General features: G+C 43.3%; 1 protein-coding gene across 6 annotated transcripts in view; it reads left to right on the forward strand.

Moving 5' to 3' along the window:
• LOC311062490 (protein 4.1-like) overlaps window positions 1-25,246 on the forward strand; it is a 120,710-nt gene that overhangs the window by 6,362 nt on the left and 89,102 nt on the right. Inside the window, exon 1 of one of the 6 annotated variants that reach the window (XM_084081548.1) lies at window positions 18,100-18,231. The exons of the other annotated variants lie outside the window; for them this stretch is intronic. The gene's annotated coding sequence lies outside the window, so the exon portion shown is untranslated. Of the gene's footprint in view, window positions 1-18,099; window positions 18,232-25,246 lie in introns of those variants that run through there. 6 annotated transcript variants of the gene reach the window in all.

The raw sequence follows: 25,246 nt of genomic DNA on the forward strand, positions 1-25,246 counted from the left end.
TGTGTGTGAGAGAGAGAGAGGGAGGGAGAAAGAGAGATTGCCTAACCATTCGGAAAGGCTATGGGAACATCCGTGTGTGTGTGTGTGTGTGTGTGTGTGTGTCTATATGTGTGTGTGTGAGAGAGAAAGAGGGAGTTGATGTGACAGTTCCTGTGGAAGAGACGGGGTCAGGACAACCCACACACACACAGATAACCCACATACAGTACACTCCACTCTCTCCCATTCCCAGACTGAGTGTGTAACACTGGGGTTGAGAGAGCACTCTCCCCTCTGCATGTGCAACGCGGTGTGAGTTTGTATAGCAAGATCGGCTGTTGACGATAAGATCTGGTGTAGGGAGGGGAAAAAGTAGCGGACCAAAAATATAGAGCCCTGGGGGTCTACGGTCAACTGAGTAATGTAGAGTTTAAGGGGTTAACCCATTAAGACCCGACAAGCATCTGTCATTTTAGATTTTATTTTATACTTTGGCTATTCAAAAATAGCAGATATACAAGCTCATAGTGCGGCACCGAGTGCCGCACTATGAGCTTGTAGATCTGCTATTTTTGAAAAATCACGAAAACTTGTGTAAATCTTTGAATTATATATATATATATATATATATTTTAAAAGCGAACATTTGTAACTCAAATCTTTGCTTCTGGGGGTCCCTGGAACTCAATTATTTTGAGATGGGGGTCTGCGGCCAAATACATATAATTTTGGGTGGTCCTTGACATGAAAAAGTTTGGGAACCAATGATATTATAGCAACATAAGTGTTTCAGAAAACTGTTTTTTAGAAGACATTTGTAGAATCGGCCTCAGGTCCTAATGGGTTAATATGCAAGCAGTCATTTTAAAGACAGAAAAAAAGAGCAAAGATCATATGTGGACACTAGTAGAATTCTCCACAGGGGGATGGACTACTAAAAATAAATGTTGTTTGGATGTCATATTGATTCATGGCTGTTGTTGCTTTAGATGTAGCTTGGCCACATGAGGGTCATGTGTCTCGACTGCACATCACCAGCAGGACATGAAACTAACGTTCTGGCATGACAACAGTGGCGGGGTCACTCCCAGTGAGTCTTACCACCATGTTTTACCCCTGGCATCATCCCTACTTTGGGCATGGAACCAACCAAGTAGCCTGCCAGCCATGTGGCCCCATACGGCAGGAGCTTTTCTCCTGTTTCTGTATGGTGAGGCGGCTTGATGTTCAAGTACACCCTCTGGACGTCGTGGTGCTATTACGTCACAGGGACTTGGCCTCAATCTAGCCCTTGATGCTGAGTGCCAAGTGAGCACCATTATAGTCTTTGGTTTAGGGATGTTAACAATTCATCTATAATCGATTCATTGCCGTTAAGAATTTACTCGATTAAATGTATCGATTTTCAATAAATTGATGTTTATTTTTATTTAGTTTTTTTGGGGGGCTGGTGAAAGCTACAGGTATGGTGTGAGTCATATCAAATGTGAGCTTACCATAATCACAGTAATCCTTAATCATATTCCATCATATTCAAGGGCTTTTGGAGAGAAACGAGACTCCATAGAGCACTGCAGAGGGGAGGTGTGTCTGTGTCCAGCTGATGCTCGTTGACGCTCGTTAATGTTATATATATATTTATATATATATACATCAAGGCAATTATGTTTTTGCACTTGTTTCGGACAAGAATTTTCCTTTTGGTCCTAAAAAACGCCGCTTATCAATTAATCGGTTAATCGATCGATAAGGTTATCAATTAATGAATGAATCGATAATTTGCGTCCCTACTTTGGTATGACCCGGGAATTGAACCTCCCAATCTCAGGGCAGACACACTAACCACCAAGGCCACTGGTTTGGTTTGGGGCATGTCATTATAGGTGAAAATCTTTCAAAATATGTTCCTTTTGTTTTTTCCACCATTTTTCTCCCCCCCCCACAAACTTTGTTTGAACAGTGTTTTTTTTGTGTCTGGGACACGGGGTGTCTAAAAATGCCCCACCCCGGATCGCCACCTTCACAGCGCCGCGACGGCTGATGGCTTTGCAGTGACTTTTTGGGACAATGGCTGTCTTAAAAGAGAGAAGCATCGTTCTACAGTATTAGTGCCACAGTGGCCCGTGACCGACGCGTACCCTTTGGCTCTCTCGACGCAGCGCAGCGTGTCTGCGCCGCAGGACGCTGCATTCACACGCATTCAGCTCAGAGAGGCTATGTACTGTATGAATGGAAACTGTAATGCAATGTTCTGCTTATTACCGAGAAAGAGAGAGGGGGCAGAGGGAGAGAGAGGGTGGGGGTGAGAGAAAGGGGACAGGGAGGGAGGGGGATATCATTGCTGTGGGGCAGAAACCTCGCATCTCCATACTTCCAACTGATTACGATTTTTCTTTTCGTTAATTGATGCCCTGTTAATTCAAGTACAGTCAGGGTTGCCAGATCTGCTTATTATAATTTCCCCCGCAAGATTTTATTTGAAAATAGCCGATCTACAAGCTCACAACGCGTTGCATCGCGACGCGTTGTGAGCTTGTAGATCGGCTATTTTCAAATAGCTGATGTATATGTTTAAGTGCTCATGTGGCCCATAAGTCGCTTCTTTTGGGCTGGTTTTCCTAGACCTGGTTGCTTGTTTCTCTCACAGAATCTGGCAACACTAAGTACGGTGTCACACAAAAGTCGCAAAATAATTGCCAATATACGAGCTTGTAGATCTGCTATATTTAATTTTTTTTCCTGTGTTTCTTTGAATATTGAACCAACAAAAAGTATTGACAAGAGCTTGTGACAAAATAATAACTGCATTGGATCCGTTGGAACATAAGGTTCAGTTTCTTTCTCGATTTCCTGGAAAGGTTTTGGACATAGAAGGTTTCCACCTGATGGTGACAATATGTGTGTGGGAGGACGAAGGGAGGGAGAGAGAGAGAGGGAGGGAGAAAAAGAGAGAGAGAGACTGCTCTCAGCAAGTGTCCCCGGTCCTGCTAGAATAAATGAGAGGGAGGGAGTGAGAGAGAGAGAGAGAGATGGAGGAGAGGGAATGTAAGCCTGTGGTGTTGGCCCGCGGCCGAGCGTGGTTAAAAACAGATTAATCAGCAGAGGGTCCTCACATTCTCCCACCGGCACCAGCGCAGCGGGGTCCCACCCTGCCAATACTTAGCCTTTCAAAGAGGTGGGCCGCGTTATCACGACAGCACCATCAGCACAATTAGCCTAATTGGTGATAACTTGATCAAAAACACCTGTGTATATTATAATTATCCTATTAATCGGTAACACAGTGCCGTTCGAAGTTTCTCCTCATTGGCCCCCAAATAATTGTCAAGATTTTTTATGATATGACATTAAATATTAAGAACTTTAAAGGAGGAGTTCACCCAAAAAATGACTTATTTTCTATCAATTGCACACCCTATGAAGCCTTGAATCCATGGATTATTTTTTGTTTTTGTCGCATTCCTAAGCTAATAATTTGATTCCTGTCTCTTACCGGCTAATGTATCCGGTAGGAGACACAAAGTAGATTATTTGTGTCTACTGGAAATACACCCGGTCATCAAATTATTGGCTTAGGAATGCCACAAAAATAAATCCATGAAATCAAGGCTTCATGGGGTGTGTAATTGATAGAAAATAAGTCATCCTTTAAGTGATACCAATAAATAAGGACTTAATGTATGCTACATACTAGGTGCCATTGATCCGAGGTGGAAGGCAATCAATTGATTGATCAAATAAAACGTGCTCTTAAGCCGATTCTACAAATGTCTTCTAAATCCCAACAGTTTTCTGAAAAACCTATGTTTCTACATCAGTGGTGCTCCAACCTTTTCATGTCAAGGACCACCAAATGTATATGGCCCGCCGACCCCCATCTCAGAATATTTTGTTCCAGGGACCCCCCAGAAGCAAAGATTTGACTTAAAAAGAATATATATTTGCACACATTTTCAAGATTTTTCAAAAAATAGCAAATCTACAAGCTTGTAGCGCGAAGTGACGCGCCATGAGCTTGTAGACCTGCTATTTTTTAATAGCCAAAGTGTAAAATAACGCTTTCTAGCTTAACCCTTTAAGACCTGGAGAAGCATCTGTGTCACTTTTTAGATTTTACACTTTGGCTATTCAAAAATAGCAGATCATACAAGCTCATAGCGCGGCACCGAGTGCCGCGCTATGAGCTTGTAGATCTGCTATTTTTGAAAAATCTTGAAAACATATATTTTTTTTTTCTCCAAAAAAAAATTAGGATTTAGAAATGTTTTAAGAATCATCTGTAGTTTGTAAAGACGGATAGGCCAGGACACCAACGTAAACTCCTGATTTTCTGGTGTGTGGGTGGATGGCAAAAAAATGTGTGTGTGTGAGCCAGGGGGAGGGAAGGATCATTCTCTCTGGTCCAGACAGCTTTCCACACACACTTATTGCTCAATCAATGAACTCTAGTGTTAAACGAGACAGAGACCCAGACGTCACACCAGCATAGCATAGAGAGAGAGAGAGACCCACAACATTGTTGCTGTTTGGCTTTTTTTTTTGCGTAGCGGACCCACTTCCTGTTTTTATGTACATTTGAGCAATGGTCAGTGTATTTTTAGAATGTAGTCCGACCTTATGACAGGCAGACAGACAGACAGACAGACAGACAGGGGAAACCAAGACAGACAATGGCAGTAGAACCCAGTCTCACTGACGAGAGAGGGAGAGAATGAATGAGTAAGAACGAATAAGAACTTCGCGCAAAGCACCTTCAAGTGTTCTCTTTGTAAAAATTCCCACTCCTTTTTTTTAATATACTTGTTGTTGTGTAAATGTTTTGCTTTTTTATTATTGTTTTGCTATTACTAGTAATAATAATGGATTTGATTTATAATGCACTTTACATTTGTGGGAAAAAAAAGTGAAAAAAAGAAAGTGTTTGAAGAGTGGAGGTTTGCGAGTCGATGCTAAACACTAATGCTGCTACAATGTCTGTCTCCTATGTACCTGTACACAAGACGTATCAATAAAGACCAGCTTGAACCTTGAACTGAGAGAGGGAGGGGGACAGACAGACAGAATTTGGTAGCAGAGGAAAAGAGAGGAGCGGGGAAGGAAATTGCTTCATCAGGACACTTCCTGTCTCCTGGTTTGGGGTCAGAGGTCATTGCCCTGGAACTGACTCTGGCACAAGGAACCCAAGCAGTCTGATTGGTCCAATCACTGTCATGACACTGCTGTGTGGGGAGGCGCTGCTTGTCCTATCTTATATACTGACGTGTGTGTGTGTGTGTGTGTGTGTGTGTGTGTGTGTGTGTGTGTGCGTGCCTGCCCTATATATTTTCACCAGTCCTCTGGACCTGCAGACAAACATTGTTGTAGCATTATGCAATTTCCTGCCGGAGATAAAGACTGCATGTTATTGAGGCCGCACTTTTGTTTTTAATAATAAAGTTATTATATTCAAGGGATGGACAAAATCAAATAATATATATCGCATTAGGATGATGATATACATTTTCTTTCACAATGCATCCAGGTAGATGTGCTATATTTTGCAACATTTGTTGCAAATAACAGACAACTTAAGTTTTGATATTTTAAATACTCATTCTTTTTCACCCAGTGCCAATTGTCCAAGTAATCCCGGGTACTACACTCCCTCTGCCAGCCTAGGGAGAGCCCAGAGTCGAGCTCATGTCTCCTTCAATGCATGAAACCTAACAAGCCTTCTTATCACCTGACAGGGGGGAGTTTCCCCGGTTGAACGTAGCGCGTGGAAGGAACGCGTTATTCCAACCAGTTACTTTCCCCTCCATCAGGTGCCTCGGCTGACCAGGGGGAGGCAGTATAGAGACCAGGATTACTGCATGTTTTTTGTGAGGGTACCTACCCCTTTTCATATAATTCTATAGACCAATTATTTGTTTACTAACATTGAGCCTGGACGCACAGGTGATTGTTTCACGCAATCAATTCCCAACCTGTTTCGGGGTGCACTGGTTTCAGCACACCCCAACCCCCTCTTGTGTGTGTTGGCTAGTGAGACGCGTCCTAACGAGACCTGATATAATGGGTTTCGTTGCGCGCATACTGGCTGCACGCAGCCAGTATGACGTCGTCTGTTAAGGGGTCTATGGAAATTACTTCAAAAGTTGACTCTACATCAGTGGTTCTCAAACGCGACGCGGTGGGAGCTTGTAGATCAGTAATTTTCGCCTCAGAGATTTGGTGTAGATTGAAAAGGAACGCACCAAGTACAGTGCAACTCTGGTCAGTTTGATTAAGTACAGAGGGTCTAAGTGGTTCAATGGAAGTGATATTAATTGATCAATTCCAAATATTATCAAAGTATTCTGCGGCACCCCTGGACTCGCGCCACGGCACACTAGGGTGCCACGGCACTCACTTTGAGAAATGCTGCTCTATATGCAACTGGACAGTGACGACATCACGAGCGGAGTAGTTCACCCAAAAAATAAAACAAAACGAATAATTTGATGAATGGCGAAGTAACTAGGAGACTCAATTTAGTATCCAGTCATCGAATTATTGCTTTAGGAATGCGGCAAATGGGGTGTTTAATCGTGAGAAAATAAGTATTTTTTTGGCTGAACTACTCCTTTGACCCATTAAGACCTGAGGCGATAATTAAAAATGTTTTCTAAATCTTAACAGATTTTTGAAAAAAAAAAAATATATATATTTTTTACGATTTTTCTAAAATAGCAGATATACAAGCTCATAGCACGGCACTCGGTGCCGCGCTATGAGCCTGTATATCTGCTATTTTTGAATAGCCAAAGAAACCTAAAGTGACACAGATGCGTTCCAGGTCTAAATGAGTTAAATGTCTAGCATTCAAAAAACCATACATATATGCATTGTTCCTCTGGAAGCCTCTCTAGTGTAAACGGTGACATTATGTATTGATGATATAAATATCCTTGTATTTGTTCACAGGGAGTTGAGGTGAGTTTAACAGGGTGGCCTTCCTCCACTCCTAACATCTCACAACTGAATGTAGGTACTGTAGGGCGTGGTGCATATTTAGCTGTTCAAACACCTTTTTACAACAGGTGTAAACAATTGGGTGAAATTAGTTTTTGTGCCAGCTCCATCGTTTTTGTTGAGTGGTGCCAGCCACTCCTGCACTTGACCGTGTGTGTGGGTCTGTCCGTCCGTCCGTCCGTCCGTTTGAGCACGGCCTCAACAGCTGCAGCTGATTGCAACACAACGATGCAACCAGTTACACTAATTCAAAGGCACCACTCTCTTCACACTGGGTGTGATTTTTATTTATTTATTACTTACATTTTTATCCCACTTCTATAAGAGAACTGGAAGGAGAAGAAAGGCAGGGGGGGGCAAGGGGAAAAAAAATAAATATCATCTACATATTTACACATGGTACCGAATATCTATCCGGGGCAATAAGTACCTGAGGTAAGACATAAAGGTGTGTGAGCATAGCGGCAGATATATACTGTACATGATATGCTATGGACGTTGGTTAGTGTGCGAGAAAAAACAAAAACACAGTGCGTTGTTTTTTTGTTTTTAAAACATATATTTATTGTAATTTATAAGTACCGTTTTTTATTCCCTCACCAGTGTTGCCAGATTTTGCGAGATACGCAAAGCATATGAAAGCAAGCCCAAAAGAAGCGACTTTTAATATAGGCCGCACTTTAAACCTATACATGCATTGGCTATTTTTGAAAATAGCCGATCTACAAGCTCACAACGCGTTGCGATGCGACGCGTTGTGAGCTTGTAGATCGGCTAGTTAAAAAAAAACGTGAAAAAAAACGTATTTATTGTAATTTTTAACGTACGTTTTTCCACATTAGAACATCCAGCATTCATAATTATCTGTTGCCCTGTGTTTAAAACCAGGAAAAAGACGAAACGCATGCTGCCAGATGTGGCTCTTCCAGTGTCGTACAGTTACATTATAGTTCCAGTATCAGTCAGTGGGGTTAATGATAATACTGACACTTTGTGGCCAAAGAAGACGAAAAACCCTCAAAAACACCACCTGTTGTTTCCACCCCCATTGATGGAGGCACGTTGTCGCGGCAACACCACACCCACCTGTGCACGGAGTGGCCATGTGGGCCCGTGTGCGATTTCACCTACTCTTTTATGTGTCTCTGTCTCTCTCACTCACACACACACACACACACACACACACACACACACACACACACACACACACACACACACACACACACACACACACACACACACACACACACACACACTCTCATTCACACTTTTCTTTCTGTCGTTCACTCTTTCGTTCGTCTCTGTCTCTCACACACACACACACACACACACACACACACACACACACACACACACACACACACACACACACACACACACACACACAGTGTCTACTCATGTTCATGTTCCTCCCCCTCCCCCCGCAACACTCTCTCCTACACACACACACACACACACACACACACACACACACACACACACACACACACACACTCTTTGCGGCTCGCTGCCCTAATCGGTGAATAGAGGAGTTAGCTGTTAACAATAGTAGTTATGAGCTGACCCTTTTATTCTCACACAAAATAGGGGAGAGAGAGAGAGAGACAGAGAGAGAGCATAGTAATTATTGAACAGAAGACTTGAACGTGTCACTTTTTAGAATGACGTGTTCACGGATTAAAGTTCTCTGTCGCTACGACTGATTTCAGTTGGCTGCTGTGTGTAAAACGGCAGCAACATAAGGTTTACAATAGCAATACCTAAACATCATCATAGAAATGTTCAGTCATGATATTTAACCCATTAAGACCTGAAGCCGATTCTACATGTCTCCTAATCCCAACGGTATTCTGAAAAACGTATGTTTCTATATCAATCTTTTTCATGTCAAGGGCCCCCACAATTATATGTATTTGGCCGCGGACCCCCATCAAAATATATATATTTCAAAGATTTGCACACATTTTTACGATTTTTCAAAAATAACAGATCTACAAGCTCGTAGTGCGGCACTCGGTGCCGCGGTATGAGCTTGTAGATCTGCTATTTTTGAATAGCCCAAAGTGTAAAATAATGCTTTTTAGCTCAAATCTAAAAATGACACAGTTCCGGGTCTTAATGGGTTAATGTTGCTTTATTCCATATGCCTGTTCTGCATTTTGTCTAGCATTTGTGTAGGAATATTGTGCTATGAAGCACGTAGAGCAGATCCTCTTCTGGATCAGGACAGGGGCCCACTTTGAAAATCTCAAAAAGCGTTTCCGACTGTCCAGAGCGTGTTAATGTTGATGATCAATCAGTTGTGTTCGGGCCTGGATCAATGAAACTAACGTACTAGTATACTTTAATACGCTTATGCGTTTTACTTTGAACCCATTTAAGACTTGTGGCCGGTTCTACAAATGCCTTCTAAATCAGTAGTGAATCGGGACAGTCATGATCATTTAATTGCTGGAAGCCAAAGTCGTGATCGCGAAGAAAATTATTCGATTAATTAAATAGATACATTCATACATTGTGCAACCCGACTTTGTTTTGAACACAAGCGTTCATTTTCGCGGAGGGTCGACACAGTTCAAATCACCGAGGCAGAGAGAAAGATACAGTAGAGTTATATAACCAACACCCAGTTGTTGTTGTTTTGGATTACTGTGCTATAAATTGTCTGCTCTGCTTGTCTGCATTTTTTTAATGCAGGCATTTTGAGAGAGAGACATTGAGGGAGGGAGAGAGAGAGAGAGAGGTTGGTGACTGGGGAGTGAGGAAGAGGGTGAGAGAGAGAGAGAGAAAGTGAGGGTGAGGGATAGAAAAGCAGACAGAGAGAGGGTGAGTGGGACACGGTGTTGCCATGTCCGCTTATTATTACCGACTTTGGGCTTGGTTTTTCCGTAAAGTCGCTTGTAAACATTGGTGGTTTCGGTTTTTGGGCCTGGTTTCTAAAGTGTAGTTGCTTATTTGGGCTTGTTTGTCCGCGGACCTCCCATCTGCAAACATATTGTGCCAGGGCAGATTTGTGTTGTTAAAAATGTTAAAATGTAATGTAAAAATAACACATTTCTTACCTTTTTTTCAAGGTTTTTTGAAAATAGCCGATCTACAAGCTCAATGCAACGCGTTGTGAGCGGCTCTTTTCAAATAGCCAATGCATTTATAGGTTTGAAGTGCTCACGTGGCCTATATAGTCGCTTCTTTTGGGCTTGTTTTCATAGACCCGGTTGCTTATTTATCTCGCAAAAATCTGGCAACAATGGTGAGAGAGGGTGAGGGATGGAAAGAGGGAGAGATGGAGAGATAATCCTGCATGTAATCCTTTACTTTCAGTGTGAGAAGATAGCGGTGTAAGGGACAGCAGGGATGTTCACAATTTGCAACACAAGCCCCGAACGTGTGCTTTACACAAAGATAAAAACATTACATAATAACCCTGGAGGATGTCTGTTTTCCTCCGTTTACCTCTTTCTTTTCTTTTCCCCTTCAGTCAGTTTCTGCCCCGCAGGTGTTTTAATTTAACAGAGTGCAGAAACGGACCCATGAGTGTGTGTTTTTTTTTCTCCTTTCTTTCTCTTTCATATGCGTTCGCGTTTTATGTATAGTATGCATGAGTCATGGCACGACAGATGGGTGGATTCTGCGCAAGAGAACAGCGTGGATTAGGAACGTACACCATGGATGTGTGTGTGCGTGCGTGTGTGCGTGTGCGTTTGGGGTCACATTACAGTCAAAACACATTTGCTGATGAAATGCATCGCTGTCGGGCAGAACCCTTGTATCTCCATATTTCAACTTTTTATGTAATGTTTTTATAAATCAATGTCCTTTGTGTGACAAAGAGAGAGATGAAGCAGGCACCCCCTCTATATTGTATAAAATTGAGTTTCAGATGAAACTTTTTTTGTTTACTTGGTCTGCTCTTTTTTCCCTCTACACCTACACCTCTTAGCCAAAAATAGCAGATCCACAAGATCACAAGCTTGTAGATCTGCTATTTTTGGCTAAAGTTCCCTTCAGAATAGGGATGCTAGGGTTCAAGTGGTTAAGGAAAAAATAATATATCACAAAAAAGATTTTGGTGGACCCCCTGTAGTAACTCTGAGGACCCCCTAAGGGTCCCGGACTCCCTGTTGAAGACCCCTGCTTTAAGTGAAAGTCAAAGTGGTTTGTCTGTCTGTCTGTGGCTTTTTATTAATATTTAACCAATACAAAGTATTAACAATAACTGTGTTGACTAAATAATAACTACATTGAATATATTGGGACACAGGTTCTTCCCCCCCCCCCCATTTTCCTGAAAAGTAACTTTTAGTTTTGGACATACAAGGTTTCCACCTGACATTGATGAATGCTACAATACAGCTGTGGGCTAAACGGAACTGATCTGGGAAATGCAGTTTTTGGCCGACGTTCAGTTAGTTTAACCACTTGAGCCAGCTTTTATACATCGTTGTATGGCGCTGTTGCGTGTCTAAAATAGCCAATATACAAGCCCACACACAACCAGCCACGACGTGAGCGACGCGTGCTCGTAAGCTTGTAGATTTGCTATTTTGGAAAATGTTTGCCTCCTGGTGCTAATGTTGCTATTATCACATTGGGTGCCCGAATTTTATAATAACAGATTACGTTCGGTGCCAGAAATCTCACCGCTGCGCTGTGCTGTTTAGAGCTGTAGACTCCACGGCTCTATTCACAGCAGTCAAATTATGAAGACATTCACAGGTGTTACCAATGATACTAATGAAGGCTCTGTTCCATTCTGGTCAAACAGAGTCAGGGTGCTGATATTGTGCATGTTGGCCCACTGGAAACACCAGTGGGTCTACAGTTGGGGTCCAGGGACCCTCATGGGCTTCCAAATGGCCCCTTACAGGTGTGTACGGTTCCATTTGGTTCCATGTGTACACTCTCAGAGTTGTGGGGGTCGTGGAAACCACTGTGCTACACTAAATGGAACAGAGCCTTCATTAGTATCATTGGTAACACCTGTGAATGTCATCATAATATGGCTGCTGTGAATAGAGCCTATCTTGCATGTGTGAAGGGTGCGCGATGGTCCTGGCTAAAGCCTGGAACAACAACATGTCTCATGCGAGTCACCATTGCAAGAGCGATCGCGCCTCGAGAATGACTCGTTTTGCCCACTGTAAAAAGTTAAGGAGATAGAGAGGTTTTTAGCAAGGAGATAGAATGGAAGGGAGACAGATCTTTATGGCACGGTGATCCATCTGTCCCTTACTTCTTAGAGTGTTCATGGGTGATTGCAGGGCTGCGCTAGCCCCCCCCCCCCCTTGTGGAAAAAACAAAAAAAAACAAAAAAGGTAAAAAAAAACCTTAAATTTACGTTTTTTTGGCTTTTTGGCACTCCACGGGTGTATTTGCAAAACCGTAATATGACGGTTTTGGCACTCAATGTGTTATGATGCTAGTTTGCTGATGTTCAGTTAAAATCCACATCCCATCCTGAGGTAGTGCGGGCGGGTTCGGGTTATGATTATGATAACACTGCCTTATAGCTGTGTGTGTGTGTGTGTGTGTGAGAAGGTGAGAGGGAGTTACTCGGAGTTGGAGAAAAACAGCTGGTTTCCTGCAACTAATACGAAACGTCCAAGCCCCACACACACACACACACACACACACACACACACACACACACACACACACACACACACACACACACACACACACACACACCGCCCACACCCCTGGATGAGGTTTTCAATGTGGTGACATAATAACATTTAATGCTTCCCACTTATTCTCTCTCTCTCACACACACACACACACCACACTCACTATCACACAACAACACATAAACACACACCAGCTGTGAGATGTGTTATTGTGTGTGTGTGTGTGTGTGCAGTGCGATCAGAGGAGAGGTGTGGTCTGTGGTGTAATATCTATTGTATAGGCTGTAGTTTGATACGTTATACCTGTGGTTAGGATCAGAAATGTCAAAAAGTAGCAGATCCACAAGCTCAGAACGCGTTGCGAGCTTGTAGATCTGCTACTTTTGATGCTTTTGTGTGACGCTGTAGAGTGAACAAGTACGGCATTAATTTAAGAAAAAACACAAATAGTTAATCGTTAAGGAACCGGAATATTTACAATCCTAAAGGATCCCAGCCATAATAATAATAAAACTTTATTTGTATAGCACTTTTTTAAACAATGTCACAAAGTGCTTCAACAAATGGAACCAAATGGATCCTTACGGGTCCATTTGGTTCCATTTGTACACTCTCAGAGTTACACACCTGTAAGGGGCCATTTGGAAGCCCATGAGGGTCCCTGGACCCCAACTGTAGACCCTGGTGTTTCCAGTGGGCCAACATGCACAGTATTTGCACCCTGACTCTGTTTGACCAGAATGGAACAGAGCCTTCATTAGTATCATTGGTAACACCTGTGAATGTCTTCACAATATGGCTGCTGTGAATAGAGCATATTGGGGGGTCCCAGAGATCAAATATGGCATCAAACTGGGGGGGGGGGGGGGTTATTGAATTTCCAAACGGTTGAGAAACCACTGATCTATTGTATGGCAGGTGTAGTTTGATACACAACAGGACATGCTGGTAATATAATCTCTATTGTCATCTCTGCTGCGCTAGCCTGGTAATCTGTGTTGTTGTTGCTGCGCTAATCTCTCGTCTCCATAGGGATTTGTTGTTGTCGTCGTCGTCTATGAATGACGTTACCACGGCAACCGGCCCCTCCCCGTCACTGTGGCACCACCCCCAGAGCATTTGGGGATGTTTTCTTTTTACTTTTCGTGTTTTACACTTGCTGCAGTTATTATGCATCTTCTGTTGTGATTATTCTGTTGAATATTTTTCAATTGATTGAAAATTGTGTTTTATTTGTATTTGTTTAGTTGATTGAGTGCTTTATTATCAGGTTTTGTTAACAGTACAGGTAGTGCAGTCAAAGGTTATGCTAAAAGTATAACAGAAAAATCCCTGAGGGCTTAAAGGGATAGTTCACCCAAAAAAGTACTCTTTGTCTCTCCTACCGGAACAGCTGCCGGTCATCAAACTATTGGCTTAGGAACGTGACAAAAACAAAAAAATATCCATGAATTCAAGTCTCAATGGGGGACTTAAGGCCTTTGCAGACAGGGTGCAATTTTCCGCACGGAAAAAACGGACAATATCATTTTTTAAATGAACATATGGTTCTCAGTGACCTCATGCACACCCCGTGCGGCGATGCGATGCCACGATGCGTTTTTTTTTTTTCAATCGAACCCAGTTCGATTTCTGCGTTTTTTCGCATGTGGTAAAAACTGATTGACTAATCGCACCCTGTGTGCAATGGCCTTAATCGATAGAAAAAAGGTTATTTTGGGGGTGAACTATCTCTTTAAGTTTTTTCCATTGTGGTCCTATGCATTCGCCTGCCAATGAACAGTCCACAGTCCACGTCTGAGACACAGAGTGAGCAGACATAAATGGTGCCATCTTACAATGATCTTTGTAAGCCATATTGGAAATAAATTGGGCCTCTTCTTACTTCCTTCACAGGTGTTACCAATGATACTAATTAAGGCTCTGTTCCATTTAGTGTGGCACAGTGGTTGTCTTATTTACAAGGACCCCCATAACTCTGAGAGTGTACAAATCCCCACTCCAGAGGGCCACATTGCATATACTGTACAGAAACCTCTTATCGCTGTATTTTAAGTAGCAAAAATAGCCGATCTAAATGCTCAAAACGTGCCGCTGAATTTAAATCCTTATTTGTTTTTGCTATTTTTCAATTCGAATCCTGAAAATTAACATTTTTATTTAATTTCAAATGCATTTAGTTATACTTATCTTAACTTTTTGAACTTAAATACAAATACATTGGACATAACAAAGACAATAGAATTTTAACACTAGTCATTAAGCTACTAATATAGACTGAAGTCATTAAAGCGGGTCATGTTTGCATGTTTGGAATTGTAACAGCTGCTGAAATCAATAATATATCGGTATTCCTAATATTAACCGGCGGGCCGCATTAAGTGAAGGTGGGGGGCCGCATGTGGCCCCCGGGCCGCCAGTTGCCCATGTATGGTCTACAGGGGGTAGTAGGGAGTCGCACCTTTTTGATGGTTGGTGGTGGTGGTAGGGCATTCCACATTCTGGTGTCATAATAGCAGAATGAATTCATCCCCATGTTTGTGCCAAATTTGCGCTTTCATTAAATGAATACGGAAGGATTTTATTTGTTCTGTCGATGGGGAAACCTTTTAGTGGGGGTCCTCCTCCTCCCTCACTGTGTGTCTGCTCTCTGTCATAAAGCCAAGCCTGTCTGTCAGCCACAGGCCGCGGCAGGATGTTGTAGTTACCACGGCAACACCCCTCTACACCCTCCACAGGCAGCAATAAAGTTTTAAATGGAAGAGCTTGTGTGTGTGTGTGTGTGTGTGCAAATCAGCTGAATATAAAGCAATGGCAATAAACCAAAATCAACATTATACCAGTAGCCTATAGGGTTGCGGAACCGTATCCAACATTGAGGTACCGTTACATTTGGAACGGTTTCCAGAGGCGGTTTATCACACTGTCAGAGCTGGTATGTGGACTCCACACGTGTGCTGCACAAAGGACCACCATAACTCTAGAGAGGGTCAAAATGGTTCCATTTGTACACTCCCAGAGTGGAACCCCCTTGAGACCGGGAATGCATCTGTGTCATTTTAAGATTTCTTTGGCTATATAAAAATAGCAGATCTACAAGCTCATAGCGCGGCACCGAGTGGCGCGCTATGAGCTTGTAGATCTGCTTTTTGTTTTTTTATCGTGAAAATGTGTGCAAATCTTTAGTTTGAATATATATATGCTTTTTTAAAGCGAAAGTTTTTAACTCAAATCTTTGCTTCTGGGAATCTTTACAAATGTCTTCTAAATCCTAACAGGTTTTTTCCTAAAGTTTTTTTTTCTTCTTTTTTTTCTTTTTTACTTTTATTTTCTAACCTTTTTCTTGTCAAGGACCCCCAAAATAATATGTATTTGTCTAATATATAATAATAATATTGTGTTCCAGGGACCACCAGAAGCAAAGATTTGAGTTAAAAATGTATATAAAAGATTTGCACACATTTTCACGATTTTTCTAAGAAATTGCAAAATAGCATTTGGTGCCGCACTACGAGCTTGCAGATCTGCTATTTTTGAATAGCCTAAGAAATCTTAAAATGACACGCATGCGTTCCCTTCCCGGCCTCAAAGGGTTAAGTTAACCTTGCCTGGTCCTCACTACAAATAGCACTACAATAATATACAATACTGTATGCATGATTACATTTGTGGTTGTCAAAAATTATAATAAAATTATACAGCTTTCATTAAAAGGGAGCTGGGCCGTTAAGAGGGAATTGTTAAGGAACCACAGTCGTTAAAATCCCAAAGGATCCCCACCCTACCGTGGGTCCATTTGGTTCCATTTGCTCTCGTGTTCAACGAACACTGACGATTTTATAGTGTAGATTGGGGTCCAACCAGAGATAAAAAAAACGTATCAAACGGGGGGTCTGTGAAATGAAAAGGGTTGATTGAGAAGCACTGCTTTACGGAGCTATAGACTGTATCTAAAACCCCACTACAGCAGTACTACTACAGTCCTATAGGTGGTGTTACACATGACTGATGGTTTTCTAATGGATTTGGGAGAGGGACGGATGGAGAGACCGAGATACGGATGGAGAGACGGAGAGGGATAGATGGAGAGACAGAGAGAGATAGATGGAGAGACAGAGAGAGGGATAGATGGAGAGACAGAGAGAGAGAGAGGGATAGATGGAGAGACAGAGAGAGGGATAGATGGAGAGACATAGAGGGATAGATGGAGAGACAGAGAGAGGGATAGATAGAGAGACAGAGAGAGGGATAGATGGAGAGACAGAGAGAGGGATAGATGGAGAGACAGAGAGAGGGATAGATGGAGAGACATAGAGAGGGATAGATGGAGAGACAGAGAGAGGGATAGATGGAGAGACACTGACAGAGAGAGGGATAGATGGAGAGACACAGACAGAGAGAGGGATAGATAGATGGAGAGACAGAGAGAGGGATAGATGGAGAGACACTGACAGAGAGGGATAGATGGAGAGACACAGAGAGAGAGAGGGATAGATGGAGAGACACAGACAGAGAGAGGGATAGATGGAGAGACAGAGAGGGATAGATGGAGAGAGAGGGAGAGACAGAGAGAGGGATAGATGGAGAGACAGAGAGAGGGATAGACGGAGGGAGAGACAGAGAGGGATAGATGGAGAGAGAGACAGAGACAGAGAGAGGGATAGATGGAGAGACAGAGAGACAGAGAGGGATAGATGGAGAGACAGAGAGAGGGATAGATGGAGAGACAGAGAGGGGGATAGATGGAGAGACACAGACAGAGAGAGGGATAGATGGAGAGACACAGACAGAGAGGGATAGATGGAGAGACAGAGAGACAGAGAGGGATAGATGGAGAGACAGAGAGACAGAGAGGGATAGATGGAGAGACAGAGAGGGATAGATGGAGAGACAGAGAGACAGAGAGAGGGATAGATGAAGAGACACAGACAGAGAGAGGGATAGATGGAGAGACACAGACAGGGATAGATGGAGAGAGAGAGAGAGGGATAGATGGAGATGGAGAGAGATGGAGAGAGATGGAGAGATAGGGATGGATGGAGAGAAGGAAAGTTTGACAGACGGAAAGACAGAGACGAGTAAACAGAGGAGGGATAGCGTGATGAGTGGAACTAGAAAATGAAAGAGAGATTTTACTTGTGTCCCCAAGAGTAATCTGTCCTCTGGGACATTCTCTCTCTCACACTCTCTCCTTTTCTCCTGTCATCTCTCCATCTCTCTCCCAGTAACCTTGTATTCTCCCTCATCCGCCTCTCTCTTACACTCCTCCCCTCTCTCTCTCTCTCTCCCTCTCTCTCTCTCTCTCTCTCTGCCCTGGTTTTCTCCAAGCGGTTTTCCTGGGGGATGCAGACACTGAGCAGCAGGCGGGGAGGGGGACCGACACAGACCAGTTTAAATGGCATTGACAGCTTGTAGGGCACGCGTGAGCTGAGAGAGAGAGAGGGTAAGGACAGAGCGAAAGAGAAGGGAAAAAAGTAGACGAGGGGAAAACGGGACGGAGGAATAGAAGGGCGGAAAAAAAGACAGAGCGGAAAGACGATAGAAAGTAGAGACGGGAGAGAGAGAGAGAGGAGGAACCGCAGGAGGTTAAGAGAAAGGAAGGGAGGAGGAGATACAAGGGACGAAACGATAGGTAAGACTCCTGTTCATCCGACCATCGTGTTGTTTGTTGTTTATCTCAGCGAAACAGGAAGTTACTGGGCAGCTGTTACACCTACGGTTGTGATTGGATGATGTCAGCGCTAGGTATCATTTGATTGGACGAGAACACAAGGTGTGACCGTGAGAGAGAGAGGGAGGAGGAGAGAGAGAGAGAGAGAAAGAGAGAGTGATACAATTTTTTTAGGCTCCAATAGAAACCCTGCATGGTTCAGGATTTATTTCTGGACTTATTTTAAATATTTTTAGTCAAAATAAGTGTTAAATATCTTTATATTCCAATTTGTTCAGTCTCCTCGTCTCTTCAGCTCTTTAGTAGACAGAAAATAAACCTTCAGGGCGGGATACCAATTTTTTCCAATCCGGAGAGAGTGAACCCAACCCATACGGGATAATTAAGTGAAATTGAAAGTGATAATTCAAAACAAACGAGCAGACGAAACTAGAACTGGAACACTGTAACATTTAAGCTGATAAATTATTGTTGTCCATTGTACTCAATTCATCAGCCTGTAAAACGTATTGGGATGAAGCTCACTAGGATCATAAGGTGTGTATATATACAGAGAAAGGAGGGGTGGGGGGCAGAGGATTCCACTACCAAGATGCTCAAGGAGTCCAAACGATGTTCACTTGTATTTGGAGTTTTTTTTAGGTCTGTGTACATTTACTGAAGTACTGTACTTAAGTACAATGTTGAGGCACTTTAACTTTACTGGAGTATTTCCAATTTTCAATACTTCTACTTCTACTCCACTACATCTCAGGCAAATATTGTACTTTTACTCCACTACAATTATTTGAAAACTGTAGTTACTAGTTACTTTGCAGATATAAATTATTATATTATAAAACACACATTAACCACTTAAGTCCTATTTTATACATAGGCTATTTAGTACTTTTACTTTTGGTCCTAAGTATATTTTGATGCCAATACTTTTGTACTTTTATATGTAAAGGACTTTCTCACAGGAGACCCCCGGTTGTAATGTCGCTGAAAGATGAGATGACGTCGGTTGCTAACGTTTGTACAGTGTTTGTAGGCTCGGGACGTTTTTTAAGAGGCGAGCCAAGAAACCGCTTTCGACCAAACCCAAACCATCTGAGAGAGAAAACGCCACGGCTTAACGGAGGCTCATGCTGGCCCTAATGTGAGGAGACACAGATAGAAGAAAGACTTGTTGAAGTTAAACGGTGTGTTCATTGTGTGTGTGTGTGTGTGTGTGTGTGTGTGTGTGTGTGAGAGACACTCTTTGTGACTCTAAATCCAACTCACCTGATCACAAACACGCTAGCCTAGCGCACACACACACACACACACACACACACACACACACACACACACACACACACACACACACACACACACACACACACACACACACACACACCATACTTGTCAAAGACAGATATGTGGTGACAGACTTTTAGGAAGCTGTTAACTTCACCGAATTGATGTTCGTAAAACATGTGAAATAAGCTGTGATAAAACGGGCTGCAACAACGAGCCACATCTGAACCTGGCCTCTGTTTAGAATCTACTTTTTCCAGCAGGGAGGGAAAATATGTAGTTTTTTATGGTGCAAAACCCACTACTTGAACATCAATAAAGAGAAAACTCTTTAAACATTAACCATGGCTTGCTGGTTGATGTTGCATACTGTATAGCTACACTCTGTTTTGTGTTCATTTATATATACATAACTTTACTGTGATGGCTACCAGCTGGCCCGCGTACAACTTACATAAGAGGCCATGCATTCAGATTGTATTACTTACTCTTGTAAACTATTCACAGAATATATAGAGGCAGAACGGGGGGGGGGGGGGGGGGGGAGGAGAGTGAGTGAGGGGATGTAATAATGTTAGGTCTATTGTTCAGACGCACTGCAGAGTGAGTGTGAGAGAGGGGGAGGAAGAGAGAGAGAGAGAGAGATAGAGGGAGATAAAGAGAGCGTGCGATTTGGAGGGGATTTGAATGGGGGCCCGGAAGAGAGGGATTGAGAGAGAAGAGGAGTGGAGAGATTTTAGTGAATGGCGGAAAGAGAAAGGGAAGAGGCACCCTGGGTTGGAGAGTTCAAGGGAAAAGAGAGAGATGGACAGAGAAAGAGATGAGAGGGGTGTGTGTGTGTGTAAAACAGAGAAAGCAGTTTGAGCAGGCCCAAGCAGCCATGACTAACACAAACCTGCAGCTTGCTGCCAACACACACACACACACACACACACACACACACACACACACACACACACACACACACACACACACACACACACACACACACACACACACACACACACACACACACACACACACACACACACACACACACACACACACACACACACACACACACACACACACACACACAGAGAGAGAGAGTTGGGTCGTGGATGGGAGGACAGCAGTGATAGCAGTTAGGAACAGATTGTCTATCATACAGCTAATAGATCTACAAGCCAGGAGTTTAAAATCAGGTTTAGCGCTACAGCTATGAACGCCTTGCAGATCGTCTATTTTCTGTTGAAGAGGTTTTTTTGTAGACTGAGGGGGGGAAAGATTAGCGGGCCTAGCCTAGACCCATGGGGTACTCCGGTTAACATAGTACAGAGTTTTAAGTGGTTAACTACAGAGCAGTCATCAAGGACAGAATTCAAAATGCTCACCCGTTTCTCACCTAATTAAAGCTGAAATCCGTAGATTTCATTTCCTATGCGGCAATTTCTTTTTTTATCCCACTTTTTTCACCGGGTGCCAATTTTCTAAGTGATTCTGGGCGCTACACTCCCCCCACAGCCTAGGGAGCCCAGGCCTTCAATGCATGAGAGCCAACTGACCTTCTTATCACCTGACAGGGGAGAGTTTCCCCGGTAGGACGTAGCGCAAGGAACACGTTATTCCAACCAGTTCCTTTCCCCTCCATCAGGCGCCCCGGCTGTCATGGGGGAGGCGGTATAGAGACCAGGATTACTACATGAACCAGTTGGGTATCCTACTGACAATCGGGGTCTAAATGTCTCGATAGAAGAGTAGGGCAGACCACCTCCAACCACTGCAGATGTGTTAGTTATCTTGTATTAACATATATATTGTATTAACACACTCTACTCTACCATACAGATACCGTACTTGTTTAGCCCATTCGATACGGGAACGCAACTACAAATGTCTTTCGAAATCCTAACGGGTGTCTGAAAAACGTGTGTTGCTACAGTATGTCAGTAGACTGAGAGAACGAGAGCAATCCATGGTCTCGAAGGGCGGATCCAAACCCAGGCGCCCGGAGCAGGCGCGTCCTCCGATTGCTTCACCAATCTATGTCCCCGCCTCCCCCCCCCTCCCCCCTCCCCCCCCCCCCGGTCTGTGCACGGAGCAGGCTGACGTCACCAAATTTAGAGCGACGCCCCTCTGCACTCTGAATGGTTAGGAGATAACAAGCTTCAAAGACCAGCGTTCCTGCATCGTTCCCCCAGACTTTTTTCTTTTGTAACAAAAAAAATGGCTGGGTTTCCGAGGCTAGTATGTCAGTGGTGCTCAAACTTTTTCATAATCGTCAAGGACGCCCAAAATGATATGCATTTGGCCGCCGACCCCATCTCAAAATATTTAGTTCCAGGGACCCCCAGAAGCAAAGGTTTGAGTTACAAATGTTGGATTCAAAAATAGCAGACCTACAAGCTCATAGCGCGGCACTCGGTGCCGCGCTATGAGCTTGTAGATCTGCTATTTTTGAATAGTCAAAACATAAGATAATGGTTATAGCTAAAATCTAAAACTGTGTTCCCCGGATTTAATGGGTTAAATAACATAAATAACGTTATATTCATTCAAATAAGTTCCGGATTGCAGCTTTATGTGACCTGTTATATCACTAATAGCAGCAGCGGTTGTGGTGATAGTTAACTGTCCTGACATCTCCTGTCTCTACCCCCCCCCCCCCCGCCCTCCTTTGATGTAACTATACTGTGAAAACCTTTGTAACGTCAAACTTTCTCTCTCTCTCTCTCTCTCTCTGTTTGTGTGTTGTACTGAAAGATTGCATGGCCCCTTTATGTGCTGAGTAAGTCTTATGATGCCAGAGAGAGGGTCCACACCCGAACCCATTTAAAACTTAGGGTAATCAAGTTGGTTTCAAAACAAACAAGGTGCCTGCATTTTTTTTTAACTGCTTTGCACCACCAGCACACCAGGTACCCATGACTGTAATTAAAACCACTCAATCCGGGAAAGCATCTGTGTCATTTTAGATTTTAAGCTATAGTTATTCTATATTTTGGCTATTCAGATATACAAGCTCGTAGCTATGAGCTTATGTCACTTGTTTATCCTTTATTCTGAGTGAGTTCTCTCTCCTGATTCGATACAATTGGTATCCCGACTTGAAAATGCATTTTTTTTCTAAAAAGCCGGAGAGACATGGAGACTCATGTTACTGAACAAACACTCTTTGGCAGGGGTTCTCAACCTTTTCAGGCCAAGGACCCCCTAGCTGAGAGAGAGATGAAGCAGGGACCCCCTCTATATTGTATAAAATTGTGTTTGAGATCAACTTTTTCTGCTCTCTTTTCCCTCTACACCTATAACTCTTTGCCAAAAATAGCCGATCTACAAGCTCACAACGCCTCGCGCTGCGAGGTGTTGTGAGCTTGTAGATCTGCTATTTTTGGCTAAAGTTCTCCTCAGAAAAGGGATGCTAGGGTTCATGTAAAAAAAAAAAAAAAATCCTATCCCACAAATATTTGGCGGACCCCCTGTAGTAACTCTGAGGACCCCCAAGGGGTCCCGGACCCCCTGTTGAAGACCCCTGCTCTATAGCAATGAGTACTATCAGAATATAAAGCTATTTCACACTTATTATTAACCAAAGAAAATCACTTACCCTACCTTTTTAGGGGGTTGAAACAAATATATATATATATTTGGTCTTAATACTTAAAGTGTTTTTCCAGAAGCAGGTGTTGAAAGGGCAGAGTGTTGTCTTTTAAACAAGGTTGTCTTATGTTCCTGCCAAAATGGCACTTTGTTCGCAGAGGCTTTCAGCTGCAGGTTTTGGACAAAGCAAGCATCCCTGACCTGACCACTCCGGACAATCATTAATTACAGTCATGGTACCTGGTGCTGGTGCAAAGCAGTTCAAAATAAAGACACCTTGTTTGTATTTAATCCATTAAGACCGGGAAAGCGGTGTGCGCTTGTAGATCGGCTATTCTCGGCAAAGAAGGTTTGGTGTAGAGGGCCTGGGGGGGAAAAGGAGCAAATCAAGCACTTAAGTATTGAAGGTTTAAGTGGTTAAATGTCGGAAATGAACAAAAAAACATAATTTACACAACACCGATGATAGTCAATGAAGCTATCTTATGAAATATATGTACAAGTTTATTATGCAACACAATTGTAGGCCTGGGGGGGTCCCTGGCTGCATGCTTCATCTCTCTCTCAGCTAGCTAGGGGGTCCTTGGGCTGAAAAAAAAACGTTGGAAGACCCCCTGGTCTGGAGCTTATCTCACAAAGCCCTGGGCCTCGTAGACACCAAAGTCCTTCTGCACACTGTCAGTAGGCCAGAGGCGTACCTCCACTATATATTTTTTTTTAGTTTTCTTTGCTTCATACTCTGACATATATCCTCCTATAATTCCACAAAGGTCTGTGTGGGTGGTGGTGAGGCCAAAATCTCTTCTGCCCGGTTCTCCTCAGTGGCTGAAGCAAATGATCTGCATTTGCACATAGCCATTGACCATTACCATGTGTTACACACACACACACACACACACACACACATAACCATGTGCACGGAACATCGAAGCCAGTTTTTTTTTTTTCGCTTTCCCCAAATGTCAGCTGTTTATTAGTGCTTTTTTGTGTTCGCTGGCTCCCGGGTTGCCAGATCATGTGCGCATATCCCCCCATGGGTATGGTCTAGTAGTTAGTAACTCTAATTTCATAATGGAAGTCGTTGGGGCTCTGATGAGGCCGAAAACCTCACCAATCTCTGTCATGCGTCACAGATGACGATCCCGAGATCCACATGATGATTAGATTGTTTTACTTAAATTGTTTTTGCCTATAATGACTTGAAAACTGGGACACCAGGTTGGTTTGAAAAAAAAAAGAAAGAAAAAAAGAACGCTGTAAATCGTGACACTGTTACAGCTTAGTGGTTCTCAAAGTGGGGTCCGGGGACCCCATCCCCAGGGGTCCTTGAAACGGGTTCCAGGGGACCCCCAGCAACATCTGCTTGCAAAGATTCAGGTTGTTGTTAGGATTAGAGACATTTAGAGGTTAGGTTTAGGGGTTGCGGTTTTGCCTGATTTATGCTTAGTTTATGCTAAGTTTATGCTTAGCCAGAAAAAAAAACAATTTGCAACTCAAAAATGCAAAATGTGAGCTTGCGGTCTGTTATCTTTCTGGCTATTTTCAAATGCCGTCCTAACAAGTATGTCCTCAAAAGTATAGTAATACAAACGTGTGTGTGTGTGTGTGGGTGCTGAGTGACGATGAGAGCTGGAAGGGTCAATCCACACACACACACACACACACACACACACACACACACACACACACACACTCACACTCACACTCACACACTCACTTCCCCAATCTTTCCTTTCCGCTTCCTCTCTGCCTCTTCCCATCCTCTCCCTCTAGTTCTCTGCACTCCACCTCATTAGCCAATCATGCGTACGGAGACCTGTTCTATTTTTACTACCCCCCCCTCCTCCCCAAACACATACCCTTTGACTGCTCTACGCTGTGTGTGTGTGTGTGTGTGTGTGTGTGTGTGTGTGTGTGTGTGTGTGTGTGTGTGTGTGTGTGTGTGTGTGTGTGTGTGTGTGTGTGTGTGTGTGTGTGTGTGTGTGTGTGTGTGTGTGTGTGTGTGTGTGTGTGTGTGTGTGTGTGTGTGTGTGTGCGCGTGCGTGTACAAGTCCTCTGTTATTGAAGGTGGCAGGCAGAGAGAGAGACGGGGACAGAGAGACAGAGAGGGACGGAG

Source organism: Gymnoscopelus microlampas, assembly GCF_963454915.1.
Source record: "Gymnoscopelus microlampas genome assembly, chromosome: 16".
Classification (NCBI taxonomy): Eukaryota; Metazoa; Chordata; class Actinopteri; order Myctophiformes; family Myctophidae; genus Gymnoscopelus; species Gymnoscopelus microlampas.